Source organism: Chrysochloris asiatica, unplaced genomic scaffold (assembly GCF_000296735.1).
Source record: "Chrysochloris asiatica unplaced genomic scaffold, ChrAsi1.0 scaffold00112, whole genome shotgun sequence".
Lineage (NCBI taxonomy): Eukaryota > Metazoa > Chordata > Mammalia > Afrosoricida > Chrysochloridae > Chrysochloris > Chrysochloris asiatica.
Window position 1 is genome coordinate 218632 of NW_006408630.1, and position 13878 is coordinate 232509.

A 13878-nucleotide genomic window follows, 5' to 3' on the forward strand; every position below is an offset into this window, starting at 1 on the left:
AAAGAGCACAGCCTTTGATATGGATTGCATTTCAATGTAAAGAAAACAAAAATCCTCACCACTGGACCAATAAACAACATTCTTATCAAGGGAGAAAAGATTGAAGTTATCAAGGACTTCATTCTTCTTGGATCAACTTTCAACACTCACCAGAAGCAGCAGTCAAGAGATCAAAGATGTATTGCAATTAAGCAAACCTGCAGCACAATACCTTTTTAAAGTGTTGAAGAGCAAAGATGTCAGCTTGAGGACTAAGATGTGCCTGATTCAAGCCATGGTATTTTCAATAACCTCATATGCATGTGAAATCTGGACAGTGAATGAGGAAGACCATGGAAGAATTGATGCTTTTGAGTTATTTTGTTGGAGGAGAATATTGAAAGTGCCATGGGCTGCCAAAAGAACCAATAGATTCATTTTGGAAGAAGTGCAGCCAGAGTGCTCCTTAGAGGCCTTCATGGCCAAACTTCTTCTCTCATAGTTCAGACATATTCTCAGGAGGGACCAGTCTCTGGAGAAGGATATCATGTTTGGTAAGGTGGAGTGTCAGAGAAAAAGAGGAAGACCCCAACGAGATGGATTGGTCAAGTGGCAGCATCGATGGACTCAAGAGTGGCAATAATAGTGAGTCTGGCCCAGGATCTGGCAGGGTATCGTTTTGCTGTGCATAGGGTTGTTATGGGTCGGTACTGACTCGATGGCACCCAACAACAACAACAACAGGTTGGCACTGTAGGATCAGTACTGGACTGATACCTGCAATGTTGACAGTTTAAACCCTCCAGCTGCACTTGGAATCCCTATATAAGATCACCAAGTATTGGAACCTACTCGACGGCACACAATAACAACCACAAAGGGTGTTTGAGTTGAATCTGTCTCTTCAAAAGATACCTTGATGCGCTAACACCCTCTTCACCTGTCCCTGTAAACGTGATCTTCTTTGGAGGTAGGGTTTTGAAGATAAAATCATGTGAAGATGAGGTCTTTAAGGTAGACCCCTGATCCAATCAATACGACTGAAGTCCTTATAAGAAAAGGAGAGGACACATAGACACAGAAACACAGGAGAATGCCAGGTAAAGTCAGAGGCAGAAATTGGAGTGATGTATTTGCATGCCAAGGAACGCCAAGCATTGCTAGGGACACCATAAGCTGAAAGGCCTGAAAAAGATTCTTCCCTAGAGCAAAGTCCTACCAACCCCTTTACTTCTGAACTGTGAGAGAATAAATTTCTGTTGCTTTAAACCAACCAATCTGTGGTGATTTGTTCCAACAGCTCTAGGAAACTAACATACAGGATATGCATGTACTCAGTTTGACTGAGTACTGTCTTGTTACTCTCTAGAAGGGTTGTGCAAGTCTGCACTTCCACTCTAGTTTTGTAAAGCTATTTGTGTGTGAAGCCATTGTTTACTGTGGCTGTGATCTGCCTTCCTTAGTTTGCACTAATTGGTTTGCATATCTCTTTTCAAGTTTGTGGACTGTGGGTTTCTTCCTTTTTAAACTGTTTATTCATATATTTTCCCCATTGTTTTTTCTATTTCTGTTCTTTTTTTTTTGGTTGCTGTTGTTTTTGCAAATGTTTCCTAATATATTCTAACTATTGGTCACTAACTGGTTTAACTGATCATTTGTTTGTTCATGTTATCAATGCTCCTTTATTTTAATATAATGCAATCTTTAATTTATTATTATTATAATTTTTGATTTGAGCTTTTGGGGTTTAATCTAATACTTTATCCCTGCTTTTAGATCACAAAGATATTCTATGATTTCTTCTATCAAGCTTCTAAATTTTTACATTATGTCTTTATCTGTATTCTACCATTGTATGGAGCATTAAATAAGAACTTTATTTTTTCATCTACAGGGTGAACTATTTTTTTTTTCCCAAGAGCAAGACCCTATCTTAGATCTGTATCCCTTGCTGACTTTAGAAGTGTATACATCCAAGAAATATTTGTTGGTTTATTGCACTAAAAACACACATACTGTTTCCAAATTGCTAACTCTTTTGAGGTTTAATAGGGATTGATGACTTGCTTTATATACTCTCATTTGGTAGGTGATTCGCCCCATGGAAGTATTGTGGGCCCCAGAGTACCTCTAAAACTGATGACCTTGATGTCCATGTTTAGCAATTAGAACTTAAGAGTTTAAGTGGAAGGTTTCTTGTTTCTCGTTAAAATGGACCTTTGCCTAGAGAGATAAAAGGTGTTGAGAGGAGACCAAGAATCCAGTAGCAAGAACGGGACAAAGCCATGTTTGATCTAAGTATCAATTAATTCTTATCAGATGTGTGTGCTTTAGGATTGGAGACTGGCAAAAATCCTGATATTTTGGTTTTTATTAAATGATTGAATCCATAAGAAAATAAATATGATCGGCTATCAAGCTGAAAAGTTCTTTCCTCTCATGTATCTGTAATCACCTTTCCGTTCACTTCCTACTTGTCCAAACCTGTGCCACTGTAACCCTCTGAATCTCACTATTCACTGACAATAGAAGCCTTAGCCTCTTGCTTTATTGAACATGTCGTCTTACACAACTCTTCTCTGTTTCACCTCCACATTTCTGTGCCTGCTTCTTAGTGATCTGATTTATACCAGCTCCTCGTTTCTAAGATTGAATCTTTCACGTAGGCCTGAGTTTGTCCCATTCCTTCTTCTTTTTTTTTTTTTTTTTTAATAATTTTGTCATATCTGTGACACTCTCCCTTTTGTGTGTCTAATTTCTTACCTCAGTTTGAATCCTTATTCTTTGCCTATAAAAATTCATATCTCAAAGTGAGAAAACTTTCCTTTTAAATTACTACCCTTGTGTGGTTGTTGTTAAGTGCCATCAAGTCAGTTTTGACTTATAATGGCCCTGTATAGGGTTTCTGAATAAGGAGCTCTGGTAGCGTAGTGGTTACGAATCGGGCTGCGAACCTTAAGGTCAGCGGTTCGAAACTACCAGCTGCTCCACGGGAGAAAGATGAGGCTTTCTACTCCCGTAAAGATTTACACCCTCGGAAACCCTATACAGGGTCGTTATGGGTCGGAACCGACTCGATGGCACATAACAACAACAACAACATAGGGTTTCTGAAGAGCAGCTGGTGGGTTTGAACTGCCAACTTTATGGCTAACAGTGCTTATCCTACAGTACCATATCAGGACTCCTTGCATGGTAGACATCATAAATTGACTTCTTATGCTCCTTCTAGTTCTATAGATGTAAAAACCACACTATTTCTCAGCGTACCTTGTAACCAGGGTTCTGGATGTATATTGTTGTTAGGTGTAGTTGAGTTAGCTCCAATTCATAGCGACTTTCTGTATATCAGAACGAAACATTATCTGATCCAGTGCCATCTTCATGAGCACTGGTGTGTGTGTACTTGTAGCTCTTGTGCAGTGCCTTGTAACCTAGGAGGCTCATTTTCCAGAACTATACTGAACAGTGGAGTCCTGATGTGGTGCTCTGGGTTAATGCACCAGACTGCAAAGTCGTTTGAATTGCCAGGTCAGAGGTTCAAGTTCACCACTGCTCCTCGGAAACCCTATACAGGGTCACTAAGGGGCGGAATCAACTGCCAGCACTTAACAACAATAACATACTGACCAATATTCTGTTGTGTTCCATAATTATTTCACTGACTAATTTCCGGAAGCAGAATGCAAACTTTCTTCTTAGTCTGTCTTATTTTGGATGCTCCACTGGATGAGCCTGCTGATATTTGAAATTCATAGAAATACCATGTTGTTGTTGTTGTTTTTATGTTGTTGTTTTTATGTGCTGTCAAGTTGGTTCCAACTCATAGTGACCCTATACATGGCTTCCAAGGAGCAGCTGGTGGGTTTGAATTGCCAACCTTGTGGTTCTTAGCCCAGTGCTCATCCTATAGTGCCACATCAGGAGTCTGGCAACACTGTAATATGGATCATTAATAGGTGGGTGACGGGATGTGATTTAGATTCAGCCAACTAGAGGTATCAACATGAGAGCTGGAAAACAGAACTTAAATGAAACATCATGAAACAGGACTCACACTTCTGTTTCTGTTGTGCCAAGAACAGTCATGGAAGCATTCAATTTTTTTGTTGCAGCTGTAGTTGCAGCTGAGTGTTGCCTCTAGCTTCATGACTATTGAGTGGCCAAGGATAGAAGAATCATTTGTCCAGAGTGGATTGTGGTATGCCTCTGTACCTAATAGCTAGAGAGATGATGTCAAATTTCATCTTAATTTTACAGCATTTTTGTCATGGCAGAGACAGCAGATACTTTGGTGGCCTGGTTCTATGTCATGACTTTGGCAGCTATTCTTAAAAGCTTAACTTTGAGTCTGTGTTTTCAAGTTTGCCATTTATTTGGCAAGTTATTTTATAACTTATTATATAAAAGTACCTTTCATTTTAAGCTGGATAGAAAATTTAGGCTTAGTTTTCAGAGGGTTGTGTCATGGCATGTGGATGGTCATAACACTTTGCAGTTGCACTTCTGGGTGGCCTCGAAGAACAATGCCGAAGGGAAAGCCTCAGAAAACATGCCCTGTTTTGTAGACCATGGTTTAGCTGGATTTTCATGAACTTGGAAGGAACAATTTTGATGAACTGGTGACAAGGAAATCTGGAGGATAGGGGGAGAACTTGTAAATAAATCTCTCCATATGGACAAAGTATGAATATATTTATGTCCCATATGAACGTTACCAAACCATCACCTCAATAAGGAAGATTTAAATCAGGTGGGCAAAATCATTGTTCGGTGGAATTTAGACACTTTATTTGCCCAACTACTTCAGACCCTGTTGAATGGGCTCATGAGCAAAGTGGCTCTAGCAGCAACACTTGAGATTATGCATGATCTCAGCAACATGGACTTCAAGGAACCAAAGCAAGTGGGGCTACAGTTACAGTTGAGTTCTCAACCTGCCAAAAATAAAACCAAAGCCCAACCCTCAATATGCCATACTTCCCTGAGGAATCAGCCAGCCACCTGGCGGCAGACTGATTACATTGGACCACTTCCATTGTGTAAAGGGCAGGCTTGTTCTCACTGCAATATACGCTTACCCTGGATACAAATTTGCCTTTCCGGTTTCTGCTACATTTACCATCTGTGAATTTTCAGAATGCCTGAATAATCATAATATTCCATGCAGCATTGCTGCTGACTGACAAACTCACTTTATGACAAATGAAGTGTGGCAATGGGTTCTTACGTAATTTATTGATCTTGCCAAGTCCCCCAACACCATGAAGCATCTGATCAGATAGAATGATGGGATGGCATTTTGAAGAATCAGTTATGGTTTTAGCTAAGTAGAAATCCATAACAAAGATGAAAAACGTCCTCCAGAATAGTATATGTGTTATAAATTAGCAATTAATGTATGATGCTTTCTTTTCTACAGGTAGGATTTGTGTGTTTAGGAAACAAGAGACAAAAATTAGAGTGGTTTCTTTCATTAGATTTTACTAACAATTTTTTTCCCCCATTCTTGTGATTTTAGAGCCTGAAGATCGCCAGTGAGATGGATTGGCCAAGTGGCAGCATCAATGGACTCAAGCGTGGCAACAATAGTGAGGTTGGCCCAGGATTGGGCAGTGTTTCATTCTGCTGTGCTTAAGGTCGCTATGGGTTGGTACTGACTCGATGGCACCTAACAACAACAACAACAAGTCCAGTAGACTTAGCTCCTACCAGAAAACGAAGATGGTTTTCACCTCTGGACCACAGTAAGTTGAAGCTGTCACCTGCCTTCCCTAAGTATCCCTCCTGAGCTCCTTATGCTTGTGAATCAATAAGCAATGAACAAATGCACATGAATGCTTGTTACAATAGCATTCACAACAGCCAAAAAGTGGAAGCAACCTAAATGCTCATCAATAAGTGAATGGAAAAACAAATGTGCTACATATATATGTTATTGTCGTTAGGTGTCTTCAAGTCAGTTTGGCTCATAGTGACCCTACGCACAACAGAACAAAGCACTGCCTGGTCCTGCACTATCCTTTCAATTGTTGTTACGCTTGAACCCGTTGCTGCTGCCACTGTGCCAGCCCATCTTGTTAGGGGTCTTCATCTTTTTTGCTGACCCTCCATTTTACCAAGTATGATGTCCTTCTCCAGGGACTGATCCCTCCTGATGATATGTACAAAATATGAATGACGAAGTCTTGTCATCTTTGGTTCTAAGGAACATTCTGGTTGTATTTCTCCCAACAGAGATTAGTTTGTTCTTTTGGGAGTCCATGGTACTTTCAATGTTCTTCTCCAACACTGTAACCCAGATGCATCGATTCTTCTTATTGTTGTTGTTCTTAAGCGTCATCGAGTCATTTCTGACTCATTGTGATCCTATATAGGATTTCCGAGGAGTGGCTGATGAGCTTAAACAATTGGCCTTGAAGTTTAAACTGACTTTACAGTACAGTGCATTAACCCACAGTGCTACACCAGGACTCTATTCTTCTATGGCATTCCTTATTCATGGACTAACTTTCACATGCATATGAAGCTACTGAAAATATCATGGTTTGGGTCAGTTACATCTTAGTTCTCAAATTGATATCTATGCTCTTGAACACTTTTAAGAGGCCTTGTGAGGGTTTGCTTAGTGCAATACTTCATTTGATTTTTTTGACTGCTGCTTTCATAAGCATCAATTGTAGATCCAAGCAAAATGAAGTCTTTCACAACTTCAATCCTTTCTACATTTATCATGATGTTATTTATTGGTCCAGTTGTGAGGATTTTTGTTTTATTTATATTGTGGTACAATCCAAACCAAAGGTTGTGGTCTTTGATCTCCACCAATAAGTATTTTAAATCCTCTTCACTTTCAGCAAGAAGTTTGTATCATCTGCAATCACAGATGTGATATGCAGTCTTCCTCCTAATATGATGCCATGTTCTTCTTCATGTAACCCAGGCTCTCAGATTATTTGCTCAGCATATAAATTGAATAAGTATGGTGAAAGAACACAACCCTGGCACACACCTTTCCAAATTTTGAACCATTCAGTGCTCCCTTGTTCTGTTCTAACAACTGCATCTTGGTCTATGTACAGATTCCTCATGAGAGCAATTAAGGGTTTTGGAATATCTATATTTCACAATATTATCCATATCTTGTCATGATCCACACAGTCAAAAGCATTTGCCTACTCAGTAAAGCACACTTAACATCTTTCTGCTGTTTTCTATTTTAGCCAAGATTCATCTGTTGTCAGCAATGATATCTGTAGTTCTGTGTCCTCTTCTGAATCCACCTTGAATTTTTGGCAGTTCCCCATCTGTTGCAGCCATATTTAAATTGTCTTCAGCAAAATTTTACTTGCTTGTGATATTAAGGATATTGTTCAATGACTTCCACATTCCCTCATGTTTAACCAGAAAGAGAAATTAAGTCCTGATACATGCTAGAACATAGATGGAACTTAAAGACATTTTGCTGAGTGAAATAAGTGAATCACAAAGGACAAGCATTGTATGGCCTCATTTATATAAAAACAAGAACAGCCAAATATGTAGAGACCAGTGTTTATTAGTGGTTACCAGAAGTGAAAGGGAGGATTAAGTGGAATGCAAAATAGGAAACACCAACCATTTCTTCCCCAGTGCTCTCTATTGGATAATAAGTTGAAATGGCCACACAGAACTCAGACACCATAGTCACAGTTATGGGGTTTATTAAGGAAGATATCAGGCTGTAATTTGAGGTCAGAAATGCTCAGAGCCCCGTTGTTCCAGTCAGCTGCTGATAAATGCCCACAGGACACATCATTCTACCATAAGCCTTAGCTTGAAATCACTCAGCTCTAACTCCATGTGTGAACAAACCTAGCTTGGTGGCAATCCACTCTACAAGCAAGTTTTCTGCTCAAAGTCATTTGGCTTTATTTAATCCATGGGCTGGGTAATCCAGTGTTCTGTCTTGTGCTCCAGTTCTTGGTTTTACTGCTCCTCCAGCTTTCTGTGCCTGGGTTGAGGAGGTTCAACGTGCAGGGGGATTTCAGGGTCCAAAAGACATGCTCTATTCCTGGCTCTTCTTTTTTGGTAGTGGGAGCCCCCCTTCTGCTTCTGAGATGGCTCATTTAAATCCATGCTAGAGTTTCAAATTTTTACTATGACATTTAACTTTGCTAACATCCATAGCTGAATTATGTCATCCAATCAAGATGTTTTCCCACCTTCTCTTACCTGGACCCAGCAGGGCAAAAATATTGTTTAGTGGGAGTTACAAACTATGGCTAGAAGAGACATTAAATAATTCATTACACCAAATGGCAGTTAATGTTGCTGGAGCACTGAGTTTCGATTTATGGTGATGGAAAAATCACATTGATCAAGGGTAAGAGTTACAAAATTATTCAGTGTAATTGCTGTCAATAAGTTACATGTCTGTGAAAAGATGAATTAGCAGATATGTAATAGATTCAAGAGTAAATTGAAAATATTGCTACTAGGTTTCCAATTTGTATATGTACAGGTTTATTTCAAATAAAATATGTTTAAACATGTCTCTAAAATTAGTGGATGGCTACAGACAAGTGCTTTCAGTGATATGCTTAGTCTCATTGTTGTTGTTAGTGCTGTTAAGTTGGTTCTGACCCATAGTTATGCTGTGTAGGGTTTCCAAGGAGCAGTTGGTGAGATTGAGCTGCTAACCTTGTGGGTCAAACCAACTCTGCAGTCCAGTGCATTAGCCCACAGCACCACACCAGGATGCCACAACTGTCTCATTAAGGTGCCTGAAAAAAGATGGTCCAAACCAAACAGTGGCTTCTAAGGGGATCTAGTTAAAGACAGAGAGGTTAACTCAGGTTCTAGCAACTGTTCTGGTTTTTTTTGGATACTGAAGGGGTATTTTTTTTTTTAAGTTTTTATTATGAATGGAGTGATAGTTTACATGGGAGAATACTGGCTTTATACCATCATTTCATTGCAATGATTACAGTCTCCTCCATGTATCATCATTCAACAGTATTTGCTTCCATTCCCTCTTTTTTTTTTTTTGATTGGGGATGTACACAAGAACACTCAGGAATATATAATAATTTAAACAACCAAAGGGTACATTTTGCAAGCCTGACCTGGCCCCCAGCACTCAGTTCTTCTCTTTCCATGAGTCCAGAGTCCTCAGCTGCTCTATCTTTCCATGTCCTCGTCTCTGCCTCATCTCTGGTGTCGCTGCTTCTCTAGATAGGTGCCCATATTCCACCTGTGCTCTTCTCCTTTGATGGTTCTATGGTCCTCTCTTTCTAGACTGTAAGATTAACTACTCCCTCCTTTACCTTTACAGTTGCAATTAGTCATGATAACAATTACTCACTATTGAATCACAAGAATCTTTTCATCATCTCCTTTCACCAGACCCATCTAGACAAGATTAAAACTATTCAGTGGGGACTCTACCTTCCCCTGTACACTCTTAAACAAAACTCCCTTTTGAAAACATTTAAGCCAATCACTTTATACCTTTATTGCCCCCAATGTCTAAGTTAAGGAGCTCTGGTAGCGTAGTTGTTATGAATAGGGCTGCTAACCTCAAGGTTGGCAGTTTGAAACTACCAGCTCTTCCATGGGAAAAAGATGAGACTTTCTGCTTCCATAAATATTTACAGCCTCAGAAACCCTGTGCAGGATCACTATGAGTCGGAAACGACTCCACAGTACTTAACAACAACAACAATGTCTAAGTTGCCCATCCATATCTATCTATCCTGTATACAGAGGGGATAGCATTGATAACTTGATGTGAAGACTCCTTCTCTCTCAGTTGATAACCTTGAGATAGTACATCCATAAGTATAGGTCAAATTCATCAAATTGCAGCAATTTATACTTGCTTCCTCCATCAAAAAAAATTAAAAAACAAAATTTTCCTCTAGTCGAGTTATGATTATCAAGCCATTGAGGCTAGGTCAAATGGGTACTATCTGCAAGTTTGGGTGTTCTTGTTTGTCTCCCCTCACTTCATACCAGCTGGATGCTTTACTCTCAGCTCTAGTCTTCCGTGGCAATGTCCTTGTCTATGGGCTCAGGAGTCCCCAGACCTCATCATACTTCAGACCAACCAGCACTTCCTCTTCTCCCCCTCATATCCAGGTCAACAGGAGTCTATGGAATGTGGTTGAACTCAGCCCATATCTTTATTGCTGCCCTTACCCCTCTTCCACTCACCAGTAGACCACTGTGGTCTCTAGCAATCTTACATGCCTCCTTGTGTGTTCCCTTTGAGTTTCAGTCTTGAAGGGGTGTTTGTCCTGATGTGACTTGATTGCTTGCCTTCAAGGGGAATTCTTGATAGATTTTCTAGATGGACACAGGATGATTATAGGAGTTTATTAAGGAGAAATTTTAAGAAAATTGAAAACTACACTGGTGAGAAAAAGCCAGGAAATTGCCCTGATGAATTTTCTTCTATTGCAACAGTGCACTTGCTCATTCTTTGAGGGTAGTAAGGGCTATCCTATGACAATTGCATTGTGAAACCTTACCACATCCATGTTATAGCCCCAATCTTGCCCCTTTAAATGTCTTTTTGTTTCCCAAACTCAAAGAACATTTAAAAAGAGCATGATCTGTGGCCCTTGAGGATGCCCAAACTGCTATTTTGATGTGGTATAAATTGAAGAGTGTAGAATTCTTCAGGGAAGAGTTAGAGAGTTAGAAACACTGTTATCAGAAGTGTATAGATAGAGATGGAGGATATATTGAGAAACACTAGCTTCACATTTTTGTATTTTTGTTTAATAAGTTTTCTATGATTCTACATCAATATTTTTTACTTGCCTGATATGGTGATATCGGTTAATGTACTAAACTGCAAAGTCGGTCTGAACCTCAAGGTCGGCAGTTCAAGCTCACCATCTGCTCTGGAAACCCTATATATAGGGTTGCTATGGGTCAAAACCGACTCAAAGGCATTTAACAACAACACCTTCATGTATTTACAAAAACAAAATGAAACATAAAAGGGCACCAACTGAGGCTGCTTATGTGTAACCAAATACCTCATGGAATTTGGTTTCTTTGTTTACAACTTAAGGCTCATGATTTCATGGACATCCCAGTTAACTAGTCTAATATTGTGTTTTGTGCTTCTGTTACACATCTTAGTTCGTTGCATAGTACCTGGGGTCTTAAAAACTTGCAAGTGGCCATCTGAGGCAAAACAATTGATATCCATTTACCTGAAGTGACAGAGGAAGGACGTTAAGAATGGTGGTTATGGTGGTTATGTGCCATGGAGTTGGTTCCGACTCATAGCAACCCTGAACAGGGTTTCCAAGGCTGTAAATCTTTATGGGAGCAGAAAGCCTCATCTTTCTCTCACAGAACATCTGGTAGTTTTGCACTGCTGACCTTAAGTTTCACGGCCCGTTTTGTAACGACTCTGGTAGCGTAGTGGTTACGAATTGGGCTGCGAACCTTAAGGTCAGTGGTTTGAAACTACCAGCTGCTCCGCGGGAGAAAGATGAGGCTTTCTACTCCCGTAAAGATTTACACCCTCGGAAACCCTGTACAGGGTCGCTATGGGTCGGAACCGACTCGATGGCACTTAACAACAATAACAAATACTATCAGAGTTAAGAATAGGAGCAGGAAATGGAATGTGTGGCTAATTGCTTCCATGAAGAACTGAGTGGTACTTAGCTGAACATTTTGATCAAAGTTTCTATAGAAAAATCCTGATAAAAAGACAGAAATATGCAAGAAAACATCAAATTCCTATGGACACCATACTTTCTGGAGACATGGAGGCTGGAGGGACCCCTAGAAATATTATCCTGTGATAATCTTTAAACCTTATACTAAAAGTATCTCCTGAAGTTTTCTTTAAACTAAAGGCTACTTTAATAAAGACTGTAAGAAATCTAAATGGGATCAAATTGACAGCAGCAATTGGAAAGATAACATAGAAAACTTAGGAGGCAGTACATTTATGATAATGTGGGAAGTAAGACTTAGGAAAGCAGGGTGAGGATGGTTAAACAAATTGAACATAATCAATGCCACTGAATTGTAAATTTATAAATCATTCAATTGATAAACATTTTCAACAAAAACAAAATAAATTATTAGAAAAAAATAAGCAATGAGGGATATTATTTTACTGGCTGGCGTGATTAATTCTGAAGAAGATAGAGAAGATATTGGATTGCAACTGTACAGCAAAGGCAAGGAAAAATATACCTGGATCTCAGGCAGTCCCCTGGGGACCTTCTTTGTATTCTTATGATAATATTTAGTGTACTACTGTGATAACCCAGTTCAGACAGAACTGTTAATGACTCAGATCCTTCATGAAGGAGGTCACCTCACCAGTCCAAAAACTATGACCAGATGAGGGAGAAAAGTTATTTATGACTCAGTGACTCAACGAGGCATGTCTTCTAGCTCTATTGGATTTGTATACATGATCAGCCTGCTTTGATCTGGTGACTCTGTCATTTTGAAAAACTTATTATTTTTTCCAAAACAGAATTGGTAGTGGAAGAAGTAAATTATAAACATCGGCAAAGACGTCACGACAAGTTGCAGAAAAGACGACCGTAAACATTATGAGTACTTATTTCTTTCTTATTTTGATATGAGTACATTTGTATATATCTGAGCAAATTCTTGAATCCCCTTTTCCTATTTCAGCTTTATATTTCAATAGCTGAGTTATAGGATTTTGAGGGAGAAATGTGGATCAGCTAAAGAAGACTGAGCATCATTAAGATAGATGAATGAAGACACCTCATATTATTTTGAGGGGAGAGAATTAGTGCTATAGATTGAATATGAGGTGGTTGAATTGTGTTATACAGAAGCATGATTTTGCTATGTGTTTTTGTATGGAAGTTAAACCAGAAACCAGTTGCTGCCAAGTAGATTCTGGCTTATAGAGACCCTGTGTAGGTTAAAATAGAACTGCTCTTCATAGGGTTTCCAATAGCTCTGGTCTTTCAGAAGAGGAATTTCTTTTGAGGGGGTCTCTGAATACTTTAAAACTGCCAAGATTTTGGTTAGTAGCCTAGTGCTTAGCCACTTGTAACACCATGGATTCTTAATTTTATTTGGAAGTGAGGCATAATTGTGGTATCGCAATTGGAAGGAAACTCATTAACGACCTGTACTATGCTGATGATACAACCTTACTTACTGAATGTGAAGAGGACTTAAAATACTTACTGAGGTGAAGATCAAAGACCACAGTCTTTGATATGAGTTGGCCCTCAATGCAGAGAAAACAAAATCCTTGCCACTGGACCAATAAAAAACATCCATATATATGGAGAAAAGACTGAAGTTGTCAAAAGCTTCATTTTGCTCAGATTGATCATCAACACTCATGGAAGCAACAGTCAAGAAATCAAAGAATGTATGGCATTAGGAAAATCTGCTGCACAAGGCCTCTTTAAAGTGTTCAAGAACAAAGATGTCAGTTTGAGTACTAAGGTGCATCTGATCCAAGAAATGGTATTTTCAATAGCCTCATATGAGCGTGAAAATTGGACACTAAATAAGGAAAACTGTAAAAGAACTGATGCATTTGAGTTATGGTGTTAAGGGAGAATACTTAAAGTATCATGGACTGCCAAAAGAACAAACCATCTCAGGCATTGCTGCTTCTCTGGGTAGGGTCCCGCTCTAGGCTCTTCTCCGTTGATGGTCCTAGGGACCTCGGCAGAGACGATGACATGGAGCGATGGAGCAGCTGGGGACTTTAGATCCAGAGAAGGAGAGCGGAGAGCGACTGTGTGCTGAAGACTGGGGGGGAGAGGGTAGTGTAGAGGGCAGGCTTACAGGGTATACCCTTTGGTTGGTTGATGATGCATGGAGGGGATTGGAACCATGGCAATGAAATGATATACGATAGAATGAATGTAAAAC